This window comes from Vespa crabro, chromosome 1 (assembly GCF_910589235.1).
Source record: "Vespa crabro chromosome 1, iyVesCrab1.2, whole genome shotgun sequence".
In the NCBI taxonomy this organism is placed as follows: domain Eukaryota; kingdom Metazoa; phylum Arthropoda; class Insecta; order Hymenoptera; family Vespidae; genus Vespa; species Vespa crabro.
Window position 1 is genome coordinate 10,503,320 of NC_060955.1, and position 18,521 is coordinate 10,521,840.

Consider the following 18,521-nt stretch of genomic DNA (forward strand, 5'->3'; position numbering starts at 1 on the left):
GTTAAAACTTTGATTCCAATATAAAATAGATATTTGATCTTATGAAATGCAATGTTCTGCTTCGATTGGTAACATTTTTCAAACTGTAGCGCAAGTATTACAAAAGATTTCACGAATTTAACTTCGCGTATAGCGAAATTCGCGTATGTCGATTAAGTTTTTCGATAAAAATCATATGACAACGCCTATTTAAACATAGCAAACACGTTATATTCTTGTTATATTCTTTATTCTGCATCGATAGAATATAAAATCAATGAAATTGAACGAGATATCTACTTTTCGTTTTTCGACGATACGCGTATATGAGCGAAAAATCTCATATACGAAAGAAACAATGTTAAAACTTCGATTCCAATATAAAATAGATGTTTGATCTTATGAAATGCAATGTTCTGCATCGATTGGTAACATTTTTCAAACTGTGGCGCAACTATTACTAAAGATTTCACGAAATTAACTTGGCGTATAGCGAAATTCGCGTATGTCGGTTAAGTTTTTCGATAAAAATCATATGAAAACGCCTATTTAAACATAGCAAACACGTTATATTCTTGTTATATTCCTTATTCTGCATCGATAGAATATAAAATCAATGAAATTGAACGAGATTTCAACTTTTCGTTTCTCGACGATACGCGTATATGAGCGAAAAATCGTATATACGATGCGAAACAATGTTAAAACTTTGATTCCAATATAAAATAGATGTTTGATCTTATGAAATGCAATGTTCTGCATCGATTGGTAACATTTTTCAAACTGTAGCGCAAGTATTACAAAAGATTTCAAGAATTTAACTTCGCGTATAGCGAAATTCGCGTATGTCGATTAAGTTTTTCGATAAAAATCATATGAAAACGCCTATTTAAACATAGCAAACACGTTATATTCTTGTTATATTCTTTATTCTGCATCGATAGAATATAAAATCAATGAAATTGAACGAGATTTCAACTTTTCGTTTTTCGACGATACGCGTATATGAGCGAAAAATCGTATATACGATGCGAAACAATGTTAAAACTTTGATTCCAATATAAAATAGATGTTTGATCTTATGAAATGCAATGTTCTGCATCGATTGGTAACATTTTTCAAACTGTGGCGCAAGTATTACAAAAGATTTCACGAATTTAACTTCGCGTATAGCGAAATTCGCGTATGCCGATTACGTTTTTCGATAAAAATCATATGAAAACGCCTATTTAAACATAGTAAATAGTTATATTCTTGTTATATTCTTTATTCTGCATCGATAGAATATAAAATCAATGAAATTGAACGAGATTTCAACTTTTCGTTTTTCGACGATACGCGTATATGAGCGAAAAATCGTATATACGATGCGAAACAATGTTAAAACTTAGATTCCAATATAAAATTGATGTTTGATCTTATGAAATGCAATGTTCTGCATCGATTGGTAACATTTCTCAAACTGTGGCTCAAGTATTACTAAAGATTTCACGAAATTAACTTCGCGTATAGCGAAATTCGCGTATGTCGATTAAGTTTTTCGATAAAAATCATATGAAAACGCCTATTTAAACATAGCAAACACGTTATATTCTTGTTATATTCTTTATTCTGCATCGATAGAATATAAAATCAATGAAATTGAACGAGATTTCAACTTTTCGTTTTTCGACGATACGCGTATATGAGCGAAAAATCGTATATACGATGCGAAACAATGTTAAAACTTTGATTCCAATATAAAATAGATATTTGATCTTATGAAATGCAATGTTCTGCTTCGATTGGTAACATTTTTCAAACTGTAGCGGAAGTATTACAAAAGATATCACGAATTTAACTTCGCGTATAGCGAAATTCGCGTATGTCGATTAAGTTTTTCGATAAAAATCATATGAAAACGCCTATTTAAACATAGCAAACACGTTATATTCTTGTTATATTCTTTATTCTGCATCGATAGAATATAAAATCAATGAAATTGAACGAGATATCTACTTTTCGTTTTTCGACGATACGCGTATATGAGCGAAAAATCTCATATACGAACGAAACAATGTTAAAACTTCGATTCCAATCTAAAATAGATGTTTGATCTTATGAAATGCAATGTTCTGCATCGATTGGTAACATTTTTCAAACTGTGGCGCAACTATTACTAAAGATTTCACGAAATTAACTTGGCGTATAGCGAAATTCGCGTATGTCGGTTAAGTTTTTCGATAAAAATCATATGAAAACGCCTATTTAAACATAGCAAACACGTTATATTCTTGTTATATTCCTTATTCTGCATCGATAGAATATAAAATCAATGAAATTGAACGAGATTTCAACTTTTCGTTTTTCGACGATACGCGTATATGAGCGAAAAATCGTATATACGATGCGAAACAATGTTAAAACTTGGATTCCAATATAAAATAGATGTTTGATCTTATGAAATGCAATGTTCTGCATCGATTGGTAACATTTTTCAAACTGTAGCGCAAGTATTACAAAAGATTTCAAGAATTTAACTACGCGTATAGCGAAATTCGCGTATGTCGATTAAGTTTTTCGATAAAAATCATATGAAAACGCCTATTTAAACATAGCAAACACGTTATATTCTTGTTATATTCTTTATTCTGCATCGAGAGAATATAAAATCAATGAAATTGAACGAGATTTCAACTTTTCGTTTTTCGACGATACGCGTATATGAGCGAAAAATCGTATATACGATGCGAAACAATGTTAAAACTTTGATTCCAATATAAAATAGATGTTTGATCTTATGAAATGCAATGTTCTGAATCGATTGGTAACATTTTTCAAACTGTGGCGCAAGTATTACTAAAGATTTCACGAAATTAACTTCGCGTATAGCGAAATTCGCGTATGCCGATTACGTTTTTCGATAAAAATCATATGAAAACGCCTATTTAAACATAGTAAAAACGTTATATTCTTGTTATATTCTTTATTCTGCGTCGATAGAATATAAAATCAATGAAATTGAACGAGATTTCAACTTTTCGTTTTTCGACGATACGCGTATATGAGCGAAAAATCGTATATACGATGCGAAACAATGTTAAAACTTTGATTCCAATATAAAATAGATGTTTGATCTTATGAAATGCAATGTTCTGCATCGATTGGTAACATTTTTCAAACTGTGGCGCAAGTATTACAAAAGATTTCACGAATTTAACTTCGCGTATAGCGAAATTCGCGTATGTCGATTAAGTTTTTCGATAAAAATCATATGAAAACGCCTATTTAAACATAGCAAACACGTTATATTCTTGTTATATTCTTTGTTCTGCATCGATAGAATATAAAATCAATGAAATTGAACGAGATTTCAACTTTTCGTTTTTCGACGATACGCGTATATGAGCGAAAAATCGTATATACGATGCGAAACAATGTTAAAACTTTGATTCCAATATAAAATAGATGTTTGATCTTATGAAATGCAATGTTCTGCATCGATTGGTAACATTTTTCAAACTGTGGCGCAAGTATTACAAAAGATTTCACGAAATTAACTTCGCGTATACCGAAATTCGCGTATGTCGATTAAGTTTTTCGATAAAAATCATATGAAAACGCCTATTTAAACATAGCAAACACGTTATATTCTTGTTATATTCTTTGTTCTGCATCGATAGAATATAAAATCAATGAAATTGAACGAGATTTCAACTTTTCGTTTTTCGACGATACGCGTATATGAGCGAAAAATCGTATATACGATGCGAAACAATGTTAAAACTTTGATTCCAATATAAAATAGATGTTTGATCTTATGAAATGCAATGTTCTGCATCGATTGGTATCATTTTTCAAACTGTGGCTCAAAAGTATTACTAAAGATTTCACGAAATTAACTTCGCGTATAGCGAAATTCGCGTATGCCGATTACGTTTTTCGATAAAAATCATATGAAAACGCCTATTTAAACATAGTAAAAACGTTATATTCTTGTTATATTCTTTATTCTTCATCGATAGAATATAAAATCAATGAAATTGAACGAGATTTCAACTTTTCGTTTTTCGACGATACGCGTATATGAGCGGAAAATCGTATATACGATGCGAAACAATGTTAAAACTTTGATTCCAATATAAAATAGATGTTTGATCTTATGAAATGCAATGTTCTGCATCGATTGGTATCATTTTTCAAACTGTGGCTCAAGTATTACTAAAGATTTCACGAAATTAACTTCGCGTATAGCGAAATTCGCGTATGCCGATTACGTTTTTCGATAAAAATCATATGAAAACGCCTATTTAAACATAGTAAAAACGTTATATTCTTGTTATATTCTTTATTCTGCATCGATAGAATATAAAATCAATGAAATTGAACGAGATTTCAACTTTTCGTTTTTCGACGATACGCGTATATGAGCGGAAAATCGTATATACGATGCGAAACAATGTTAAAACTTCGATTCCAATATAAAATAGATGTTTGATCTTATGAAATGCAATGTTCTGCATCGATTGGTAACATTTTTCAAACTGTGGCGCAAGTATTACAAAAGATTTCACGAATTTAACTTCGCGTATAGCGAAATTCGCGTATGTCGATTAAGTTTTTCGATAAAAATCATATGAAAACGCCTATTTAAACATAGCAAACACGTTATATTCTTGTTATATTCTTTGTTCTGCATCGATAGAATATAAAATCAATGAAATTGAACGAGATTTCAACTTTTCGTTTTTCGACGATACGCGTATATGAGCGAAAAATCGTATATACGATGCGAAACAATGTTAAAACTTTGATTCCAATATAAAATAGATGTTTGATCTTATGAAATGCAATGTTCTGCATCGATTGGTATCATTTTTCAAACTGTGGCTCAAAAGTATTACTAAAGATTTCACGAAATTAACTTCGCGTATAGCGAAATTCGCGTATGCCGATTACGTTTTTCGATAAAAATCATATGAAAACGCCTATTTAAACATAGTAAAAACGTTATATTCTTGTTATATTCTTTATTCTGCATCGATAGAATATAAAATCAATGAAATTGAACGAGATTTCAACTTTTCGTTTTTCGACGATACGCGTATATGAGCGGAAAATCGTATATACGATGCGAAACAATGTTAAAACTTTGATTCCAATATAAAATAGATGTTTGATCTTATGAAATGCAATGTTCTGCATCGATTGGTAACATTTTTCAAACTGTGGCGCAAGTATTACAAAAGATTTCACGAATTTAACTTCGCGTATAGCGAAATTCGCGTATGTCGATTAAGTTTTTCGATAAAAATCATATGAAAACGCCTATTTAAACATAGCAAACACGTTATATTCTTGTTATATTCTTTGTTCTGCATCGATAGAATATAAAATCAATGAAATTGAACGAGATTTCAACTTTTCGTTTTTCGACGATACGCGTATATGAGCGAAAATTTGTATATACGATGCGAAACAATGTTAAAACTTTGATTCCAATATAAAATAGATGTTTGATCTTATGAAATGCAATGTTCTGCATCGATTGGTAACATTTTTCAAACTGTGGCGCAAGTATTACAAAAGATTTCACGAAATTAACTTCGCGTATAGCGAAATTCGCGTATGCCGATTAGGTTTTTCGATAAAAATCATATGAAAACGCCTATTTAAACATAGTAAAAACGTTATATTCTTGTTATATTCTTTATTCTGCGTCGATAGAATATAATATCAATGAAATTGAACGAGATTTCAACTTTTCGTTTTTCGACGATACGCGTATATGAGCGAAAAATCGTATATACGATGCGAAACAATGTTAAAACTTTGATTCCAATATAAAATAGATGTTTGATCTTATGAAATGCAATGTTCTGCATCGATTGGTAACATTTTTCAAACTGTGGCGCAACTATTACTAAAGATTTCACGAAATTAACTTGGCGTATAGCGAAATTCGCGTATGTCGGTTAAGTTTTTCGATAAAAATCATATGAAAACGCCTATTTAAACATAGCAAACACGTTATATTCTTGTTATATTCCTTATTCTGCATCGACAGAATATAAAATCAATGAAATTGAACGAGATTTCAACTTTTCGTTTCTCGACGATACGCGTATATGAGCGAAAAATCGTATATACGATGCGAAACAATGTTAAAACTTTGATTCCAATATAAAATAGATGTTTGATCTTATGAAATGCAATGTTCTGCATCGATTGGTAACATTTTTCAAACTGTAGCGCAAGTATTACAAAAGATTTCAAGAATTTAACTTCGCGTATAGCGAAATTCGCGTATGTCGATTAAGTTTTTCGATAAAAATCATATAAAAACGCCTATTTAAACATAGCAAACACGTTATATTCTTGTTATATTCTTTATTCTGCATCGATAGAATATAAAATCAATGAAATTGAACGAGATTTCAACTTTTCGTTTTTCGACGATACGCGTATATGAGCGAAAAATCGTATATACGATGCGAAACAATGTTAAAACTTTGATTCCAATATAAAATAGATGTTTGATCTTATGAAATGCAATGTTCTGCATCGATTGGTAACATTTTTCAAACTGTGGCGCAAGTATTACATAAGATTTCACGAAATTAACTTCGCGTATACCGAAATTCGCGTATGTCGATTAAGTTTTTCGATAAAAATCATATGAAAACGCCTATTTAAACACAGCAAACACGTTATATTCTTGTTATATTCTTTATTCTGCATCGATAGAATATAAAATCAATGAAATTCAACGAGATATCTACTTTTCGTTTTTCGACGATACGCGTATATGAGCGAAAAATCTCATATACGAACGAAACAATGTTAAAACTTCGATTCCAATATAAAATAGATGTTTGATCTTATGAAATGCAATGTTCTGCATCGATTGGTAACATTTTTCAAACTGTGGCGCAACTATTACTAAAGATTTCACGAAATTAACTTCGCGTATAGCGAAATTCGCGTATGTCGGTTAAGCTTTTCGATAAAAATCATATGAAAACGCCTATTTAAACATAGCAAACACGTTATATTCTTGTTATATTCTTTATTCTGCATCGATAGAATATAAAATCAATGAAATTGAACGAGATTTCAACTTTTCGTTTTTCGACGATACGCGTATATGAGCGAAAAATCGTATATACGATGCGAAACAATGTTAAAACTTTGATTCCAATATAAAATAGATGTTTGATCTTATGAAATGCAATGTTCTGCATCGATTGGTATCATTTTTCAAACTGTGGCTCAAGTATTACTAAAGATTTCACGAAATTAACTTCGCGTATAGCGAAATTCGCGTATGCCGATTACGTTTTTCGATAAAAATCATATGAAAACGCCTATTTAAACATAGTAAAAACGTTATATTCTTGTTATATTCTTTATTCTGCATCGATAGAATATAAAATCAATGAAATTGAACGAGATTTCAACTTTTCGTTTTTCGACGATACGCGTATATGAGCGGAAAATCGTATATACGATGCGAAACAATGTTAAAACTTTGATTCCAATATAAAATAGATGTTTGATCTTATGAAATGCAATGTTCTGCATCGATTGGTAACATTTTTCAAACTGTGGCGCAAGTATTACAAAAGATTTCACGAATTTAACTTCGCGTATAGCGAAATTCGCGTATGTCGATTAAGTTTTTCGATAAAAATCATATGAAAACGCCTATTTAAACATAGCAAACACGTTATATTCTTGTTATATTCTTTGTTCTGCATCGATAGAATATAAAATCAATGAAATTGAACGAGATTTCAACTTTTCGTTTTTCGACGATACGCGTATATGAGCGAAAAATCGTATATACGATGCGAAACAATGTTAAAACTTTGATTCCAATATAAAATAGATGTTTGATCTTATGAAATGCAATGTTCTGCATCGATTGGTAACATTTTTCAAACTGTGGCGCAACTATTACTAAAGATTTCACGAAATTAACTTGGCGTATAGCGAAATTCGCGTATGTCGGTTAAGTTTTTCGATAAAAATCATATGAAAACGCCTATTTAAACATAGCAAACACGTTATATTCTTGTTATATTCCTTATTCTGCATCGATAGAATATAAAATCAATGAAATTGAACGAGATTTCAACTTTTCGTTTCTCGACGATACGCGTATATGAGCGAAAAATCGTATATACGATGCGAAACAATGTTAAAACTTTGATTCCAATATAAAATAGATGTTTGATCTTATGAAATGCAATGTTCTGCATCGATTGGTAACATTTTTCAAACTGTGGCGCAAGTATTACAAAAGATTTCACGAAATTAACTTCGCGTATAGCGAAATTCGCGTATGCCGATTACGTTTTTCGATAAAAATCATATGAAAACGCCTATTTAAACATAGTAAAAACGTTATATTCTTGTTATATTCTTTATTCTGCGTCGATAGAATATAAAATCAATGAAATTGAACGAGATTTCAACTTTTCGTTTTTCGACGATACGCGTATATGAGCGAAAAATCGTATATACGATGCGAAACAATGTTAAAACTTTGATTCCAATATAAAATAGGTGTTTGATCTTATGAAATGCAATGTTCTGCATCGATTGGTAACATTTTTCAAACTGTGGCGCAAGTATTACAAAAGATTTCACGAATTTAACTTCGCGTATAGCGAAATTCGCGTATGTCGATTAAGTTTTTCGATAAAAATCATATGAAAACGCCTATTTAAACATAGCAAACACGTTATATTCTTGTTATATTCTTTGTTCTGCATCGATAGAATATAAAATCAATGAAATTGAACGAGATTTCAACTTTTCGTTTTTCGACGATACGCGTATATGAGCGAAAAATCGTATATACGATGCGAAACAATGTTAAAACTTTGATTCCAATATAAAATAGATGTTTGATCTTATGAAATGCAATGTTCTGCATCGATTGGTAACATTTTTCAAACTGTGGCGCAAGTATTACAAAAGATTTCACGAAATTAACTTCGCGTATAGCGAAATTCGCGTATGCCGATTACGTTTTTCAATAAAAATCATATGAAAACGCCTATTTAAACATAGTAAAAACGATATATTCTTGTTATATTCTTTATTCTGCGTCGATAGAATATAAAATCAATGAAATTGAACGAGATTTCAACTTTTCGTTTTTCGACGATACGCGTATATGAGCGAAAAATCGTATATACGATGCGAAACAATGTTAAAACTTTGATTCCAATATAAAATAGATGTTTGATCTTATGAAATGCAATGTTCTGCATCGATTGGTAACATTTTTCAAACTGTGGCGCAAGTATTACAAAAGATTTCACGAATTTAACTTCGCGTATGTCGATTAAGTTTTTCGTTAAAAATCATATGAAAACGCCTATTTAAACATAGCAAACACGTTATATTCTTATTATATTCTTTATTCTGCATCGATAGAATATAAAATCAATGAAATTGAACGAGATTTCAACTTTTCGTTTTTCGACGATACGCGTATATGAGCGAAAAATCTCATATACGAACGAAACAATGATAAAACTTCGATTCCAATATATAATAGATGTTTGATCTTATGAAATGCAATGTTCTGCATCGATTGGTAACATTTTTCAAACTGTGGCGCAACTATTACTAAAGATTTCACGAAATTAACTTGGCGTATAGCGAAATTCGCGTATGTCGGTTAAGTTTTTCGATAAAAATCATATGAAAACGCCTATTTAAACATAGCAAACACGTTATATTCTTGTTATATTCTTTATTCTGCATCGATAGAATATAAAATCAATGAAATTGAACGAGATTTCAACTTTTCGTTTTTCGACGATACGCGTATATGAGCGAAAAATCGTATATACGATGCGAAACAATGTTAAAACTTTGATTCCAATATAAAATAGATGTTTGATCTTATGAAATGCAATGTTCTGCATCGATTGGTAACATTTTTCAAACTGTGGCGCAAGTATTACTAAAGATTTCACCAAATTAACTTCGCGTATAGTGAAATTCGCGTATGTCGATTAAGTTTTTCGATAAAAATCATATGAAAACGCCTATTTAAACATAGCAAACACGTTATATTCTTGTTATATTCTTTATTCTGCATCGATAGAATATAAAATCAATGAAATTGAACGAGATTTCAACTTTTCGTTTTTCGACGATACGCGTATATGAGCGAAAAATCGTATATACGATGCGAAACAATGTTAAAACTTTGATTCCAATATAAAATAGATGTTTGATCTTATGAAATGCAATGTTCTGCATCGATTGGTAACATTTTTCAAACTGTGGCGCAAGTATTACTAAAGATTTCACGAAATTAACTTCGCGTATAGCGAAATTCGCGTATGCCGATTACGTTTTTCGATAAAAATCATATGAAAACGCCTATTTAAACATAGTAAAAACGTTATATTCTTGTTATATTCTTTATTCTGCGTCGATAGAATATAAAATCAATGAAATTGAACGAGATTTCAACTTTTCGTTTTTCGACGATACGCGTATATGAGCGAAAAATCGTATATACGATGCGAAACAATGTTAAAACTTTGATTCCAATATAAAATAGATGTTTGATCTTATGAAATGCAAAGTTCTGCATCGATTGGTATCATTTTTCAAACTGTGGCTCAAGTATTACTAAAGATTTCACGAAATTAACTTCGCGTATAGCGAAATTCGCGTATGTCGATTACGTTTTTCGATAAAAATCATATGAAAACGCCTATTTAAACATAGTAAAAACATTATATTCTTGTTATATTCTTTATTCTGCATCGATAGAATATAAAATCAATGAAATTGAACGAGATTTCAACTTTTCGTTTTTCGACGATACGCGTATATGAGCGAAAAATCGTATATACGATGCGAAACAATGTTAAAACTTTGATTCCAATATAAAATAGATGTTTGATCTTATGAAATGCAATGTTCTGCATCGATTGGTAACATTTTTCAAACTGTGGCGCAAGTATTACAAAAGATTTCACGAAATTAACTTCGCGTATAGCGAAATTCGCGTATGCCGATTACGTTTTTCAATAAAAATCATATGAAAACGCCTATTTAAACATAGTAAAAACGATATATTCTTGTTATATTCTTTATTCTGCGTCGATAGAATATAAAATCAATGAAATTGAACGAGATTTCAACTTTTCGTTTTTCGACGATACGCGTATATGAGCGAAAAATCGTATATACGATGCGAAACAATGTTAAAACTTTGATTCCAATATAAAATAGATGTTTGATCTTATGAAATGCAATGTTCTGCATCGATTGGTAACATTTTTCAAACTGTGGCGCAACTATTACTAAAGATTTCACGAAATTAACTTGGCGTATAGCGAAATTCGCGTATGTCGGTTAAGTTTTTCGATAATAATCATATGAAAACGCCTATTTAAACATAGCAAACACGTTATATTCTTGTTATATTCTTTATTCTGCATCGATAGAATATAAAATCAATGAAATTGAACGAGATTTCAACTTTTCGTTTTTCGACGATACGCGTATATGAGCGAAAAATCGTATATACGATGCGAAACAATGTTAAAACTTTGATTCCAATATAAAATAGATGTTTGATCTTATGAAATGCAATGTTCTGCATCGATTGGTATCATTTTTCAAACTGTGGCTCAAGTATTACTAAAGATTTCACGAAATTAACTTCGCGTATAGCGAAATTCGCGTATGTCGATTAAGTTTTTCGATAAAAATCATATGAAAACGCCTATTTAAACATAGCAAACACGTTATATTCTTGTTATATTCTTTATTCTGCATCGATAGAATATAAAATCAATGAAATTGAACGAGATTTCAACTTTTCGTTTTTCGACGATACGCGTATATGAGCGAAAAATCGTATATACGATGCGAAACAATGTTAAAACTTTGATTCCAATATAAAATAGATGTTTGATCTTATGAAATGCAATGTTCTGCATCGATTGGTAGCATTTTTCAAACTGTGGCGCAAGTATTACAAAAGATTTCACGAAATTAACTTCGCGTATAGCGAAATTCGCGTATGCCGATTACGTTTTTCGATAAAAATCATATGAAAACGCCTATTTAAACATAGTAAAAACGTTATATTCTTGTTATATTCTTTATTCTGCGTCGATAGAATATAAAATCAATGAAATTGAACGAGATTTCAACTTTTCGTTTTTCGACGATACGCGTATATGAGCGAAAAATCGTATATACGATGCGAAACAATGTTAAAACTTTGATTCCAATATAAAATAGATGTTTGATCTTATGAAATGCAATGTTCTGCATCGATTGGTAACATTTTTCAAACTGTGGCGCAAGTATTACAAAAGATTTCACGAATTTAACTTCGCGTATAGCGAAATTCGCGTATGTCGATTAAGTTTTTCGATAAAAATCATATGAAAACGCCTATTTAAACATAGCAAACACGTTATATTCTTGTTATATTCTTTGTTCTGCATCGATAGAATATAAAATCAATGAAATTGAACGAGATTTCAACTTTTCGTTTTTCGACGATACGCGTATATGAGCGAAAAATCGTATATACGATGCGAAACAATGTTAAAACTTTGATTCCAATATAAAATAGATGTTTGATCTTATGAAATGCAATGTTCTGCATCGATTGGTAACATTTTTCAAACTGTGGCGCAAGTATTACAAAAGATTTCACGAAATTAACTTCGCGTATAGCGAAATTCGCGTATGCCGATTACGTTTTTCGATAAAAATCATATGAAAACGCCTATTTAAACATAGTAAAAACGATATATTCTTGTTATATTCTTTATTCTGCGTCGATAGAATATAAAATCAATGAAATTGAACGAGATTTCAACTTTTCGTTTTTCGACGATACGCGTATATGAGCGAAAAATCGTATATACGATGCGAAACAATGTTAAAACTTTGATTCCAATATAAAATAGATGTTTGATCTTATGAAATGCAATGTTCTGCATCGATTGGTAACATTTTTCAAACTGTGGCGCAAGTATTACAAAAGATTTCACGAATTTAACTTCGCGTATGTCGATTAAGTTTTTCGTTAAAAATCATATGAAAACGCCTATTTAAACATAGCAAACACGTTATATTCTTATTATATTCTTTATTCTGCATCGATAGAATATAAAATCAATGAAATTGAACGAGATTTCAACTTTTCGTTTTTCGACGATACGCGTATATGAGCGAAAAATCTCATATACGAACGAAACAATGATAAAACTTCGATTCCAATATAAAATAGATGTTTGATCTTATGAAATGCAATGTTCTGCATCGATTGGTAACATTTTTCAAACTGTGGCGCAAGTATTACTAAAGATTTCACGAAATTAACTTCGCGTATAGCGAAATTCGCGTATGTCGATTAAGTTTTTCGATAAAAATCATATGAAAACGCCTATTTAAACATAGCAAACACGTTATATTCTTGTTATATTCTTTATTCTGCATCGATAGAATATAAAATCAATGAAATTGAACGAGATTTCAACTTTTCGTTTTTCGACGAAACGCGTATATGAGCGAAAAATCGTATATACGATGCGAAACAATGTTAAAACTTTGATTCCAATATAAAATAGATGTTTGATCTTATGAAATGCAATGTTCTGAATCGATTGGTAACATTTTTCAAACTGTGGCGCAAGTATTACTAAAGATTTCACGAAATTAACTTCGCGTATACCGAAATTCGCGTATGTCGGTTAAGTTTTTCGATAAAAATCATATGAAAACGCCTATTTAAACACAGCAAACACGTTATATTCTTGTTATATTCTTTATTCTGCATCGATAGAATATAAAATCAATGAAATTCAACGAGATATCTACTTTTCGTTTTTCGACGATACGCGTATATGAGCGAAAAATCTCATATACGAACGAAACAATGTTAAAACTTCGATTCCAATATAAAATAGATGTTTGATCTTATGAAATGCAATGTTCTGCATCGATTGGTAACATTTTTCAAACTGTGGCGCAACTATTACTAAAGATTTCACGAAATTAACTTCGCGTATAGCGAAATTCGCGTATGTCGGTTAAGTTTTTCGATAAAAATCATATGAAAACGCCTATTTAAACATAGCAAACACGTTATATTCTTGTTATATTCTTTATTCTGCATCGATAGAATATAAAATCAATGAAATTGAACGAGATTTCAACTTTTCGTTTTTCGACGATACGCGTATATGAGCGAAAAATCGTATATACGATGCGAAACAATGTTAAAACTTTGATTCCAATATAAAATAGATGTTTGATCTTATGAAATGCAATGTTCTGCATCGATTGGTATCATTTTTCAAACTGTGGCTCAAGTATTACTAAAGATTTCACGAAATTAACTTCGCGTATAGCGAAATTCGCGTATGCCGATTACGTTTTTCGATAAAAATCATATGAAAACGCCTATTTAAACATAGTAAAAACGTTATATTCTTGTTATATTCTTTATTCTGCGTCGATAGAATATAAAATCAATGAAATTGAACGAGATTTCAACTTTTCGTTTTTCGATGATACGCGTATATGAGCGAAAAATCGTATATACGATGCGAAACAATGTTAAAACTTTGATTCCAATATAAAATAGATGTTTGATCTTATGAAATGCAATGTTCTGCATCGATTGGTAACATTTTTCAAACTGTGGCGCAAGTATTACAAAAGATTTCACGAAATTAACTTCGCGTATAGCGAAATTCGCGTATGTCGATTACGTTTTTCGATAAAAGTCATATGAAAACGCCTATTTAAACATAGTAAAAACGATATATTCTTGTTATATTCTTTATTCTGCATCGATAGAATATAAAATCAATGAAATTGAACGAGATTTCAACTTTTCGTTTTTCGACGATACGCGTATATGAGCGAAAAATCGTATATACGATGCGAAACAATGTTATAACTTTGATTCCAATATAAAATAGATGTTTGATCTTATGAAATGCAATGTTCTGCATCGATTGGTAACATTTTTCAAACTGTGGCGCAACTATTACTAAAGATTTCACGAAATTAACTTGGCGTATAGCGAAATTCGCGTATGTCGGTTAAGTTTTTCGATAATAATCATATGAAAACGCCTATTTAAACATAGCAAACACGTTATATTCTTGTTATATTCTTTATTCTGCATCGATAGAATATAAAATCAATGAAATTGAACGAGATTTCAACTTTTCGTTTTTCGACGATACGCGTATATGAGCGAAAAATCGTATATACGATGCGAAACAATGTTAAAACTTTGATTCCAATATAAAATAGATGTTTGATCTTATGAAATGCAATGTTCTGCATCGATTGGTATCATTTTTCAAACTGTGGCTCAAGTATTACTAAAGATTTCACGAAATTAACTTCGCGTATAGCGAAATTCGCGTATGTCGATTAAGTTTTTCGATAAAAATCATATGAAAACCCCTATTTAAACATAGCAAACACGTTATATTCTTGTTATATTCTTTATTCTGCATCGATAGAATATAAAATCAATGAAATTGAACGAGATTTCAACTTTTCGTTTTTCGACGATACGCGTATATGAGCGAAAAATCGTATATACGATGCGAAACAATGTTAAAACTTTGATTCCAATATAAAATAGATGTTTGATCTTATGAAATGCAATGTTCTGCATCGATTGGTAACATTTTTCAAACTGTGGCGCAAGTATTACAAAAGATTTCACGAAATTAACTTCACGTATAGCGAAATTCGCGTATGCCGATTACGTTTTTCGATAAAAATCATATGAAAACGCCTATTTAAACATAGTAAAAACGTTATATTCTTGTTATATTCTTTATTCTGCGTCGATAGAATATAAAATCAATGAAATTGAACGAGATTTCAACTTTTCGTTTTTCGACGATACGCGTATATGAGCGAAAAATCGTATATACGATGCGAAACAATGTTAAAACTTTGATTCCAATATAAAATAGATGTTTGATCTTATGAAATGCAATGTTCTGCATCGATTGGTAACATTTTTCAAACTGTGGCGCAAGTATTACAAAAGATTTCACGAATTTAACTTCGCGTATAGCGAAATTCGCGTATGTCGATTAAGTTTTTCGATAAAAATCATATGAAAACGCCTATTTAAACATAGCAAACACGTTATATTCTTGTTATATTCTTTGTTCTGCATCGATAGAATATAAAATCAATGAAATTGAACGAGATTTCAACTTTTCGTTTTTCGACGATACGCGTATATGAGCGAAAAATCGTATATACGATGCGAAACAATGTTAAAACTTTGATTCCAATATAAAATAGATGTTTGATCTTATGAAATGCAATGTTCTGCATCGATTGGTAACATTTTTCAAACTGTGGCGCAAGTATTACAAAAGATTTCACGAAATTAACTTCGCGTATAGCGAAATTCGCGTATGCCGATTACGTTTTTCAATAAAAATCATATGAAAACGCCTATTTAAACATAGTAAAAACGATATATTCTTGTTATATTCTTTATTCTGCGTCGATAGAATATAAAATCAATGAAATTGAACGAGATTTCAACTTTTCGTTTTTCGACGATACGCGTATATGAGCGAAAAATCGTATATACGATGCGAAACAATGTTAAAACTTTGATTCCAATATAAAATAGATGTTTGATCTTATGAAATGCAATGTTCTGCATCGATTGGTAACATTTTTCAAACTGTGGCGCAAGTATTACAAAAGATTTCACGAATTTAACTTCGCGTATAGCGAAATTCGCGTATGTCGATTAAGTTTTTCGATAAAAATCATATGAAAACGCCTATTTAAACATAGCAAACACGTTATATTCTTGTTATATTCTTTGTTCTGCATCGATAGAATATAAAATCAATGAAATTGAACGAGATTTCAACTTTTCGTTTTTCGACGATACGCGTATATGAGCGAAAAATCGTATATACGATGCGAAACAATGTTAAAACTTTGATTCCAATATAAAATAGATGTTTGATCTTATGAAATGCAATGTTCTGCATCGATTGGTAACATTTTTCAAACTGTGGCGCAAGTATTACAAAAGATTTCACGAAATTAACTTCGCGTATAGCGAAATTCGCGTATGCCGATTACGTTTTTCAATAAAAATCATATGAAAACGCCTATTTAAACATAGTAAAAACGATATATTCTTGTTATATTCTTTATTCTGCGTCGATAGAATATAAAATCAATGAAATTGAACGAGATTTCAACTTTTCGTTTTTCGACGATACGCGTATATGAGCGAAAAATCGTATATACGATGCGAAACAATGTTAAAACTTTGATTCCAATATAAAATAGATGTTTGATCTTATGAAATGCAATGTTCTGCATCGATTGGTAACATTTTTCAAACTGTGGCGCAAGTATTACAAAAGATTTCACGAATTTAACTTCGCGTATGTCGATTAAGTTTTTCGTTAAAAATCATATGAAAACGCCTATTTAAACATAGCAAACACGTTATATTCTTATTATATTCTTTATTCTGCATCGATAGAATATAAAATCAATGAAATTGAACGAGATTTCAACTTTTCGTTTTTCGACGATACGCGTATATGAGCGAAAAATCTCATATACGAACGAAACAATGATAAAACTTCGATTCCAATATAAAATAGATGTTTGATCTTATGAAATGCAATGTTCTGCATCGATTGGTAACATTTTTCAAACTGTGGCGCAAGTATTACTAAAGATTTCACGAAATTAACTTCGCGTATAGCGAAATTCGCGTATGTCGATTAAGTTGTTCGATAAAAATCATATGAAAACGCCTATTTAAACATAGCAAACACGTTATATTCTTGTTATATTCTTTATTCTGCATCGATAGAATATAAAATCAATGAAATTGAACGAGATTTCAACTTTTCGTTTTTCGACGAAACGCGTATATGAGCGAAAAATCGTATATACGATGCGAAACAATGTTAAAACTTTGATTCCAATATAAAATAGATGTTTGATCTTATGAAATGCAATGTTCTGAATCGATTGGTAACATTTTTCAAACTGTGGCGCAAGTATTACTAAAGATTTCACGAAATTAACTTCGCGTATACCGAAATTCGCGTATGTCGATTAAGTTTTTCGATAAAAATCATATGAAAACGCCTATTTAAACACAGCAAACACGTTATATTCTTGTTATATTCTTTATTCTGCATCGATAGAATATAAAATCAATGAAATTCAACGAGATATCTACTTTTCGTTTTTCGACGATACGCGTATATGAGCGAAAAATCTCATATACGAACGAAACAATGTTAAAACTTCGATTCCAATATAAAATAGATGTTTGATCTTATGAAATGCAATGTTCTGCATCGATTGGTAACATTTTTCAAACTGTGGCGCAACTATTACTAAAGATTTCACGATATTAACTTCGCGTATAGCGAAATTCGCGTATGTCGGTTAAGTTTTTCGATAAAAATCATATGAAAACGCCTATTTAAACATAGCAAACACGTTATATT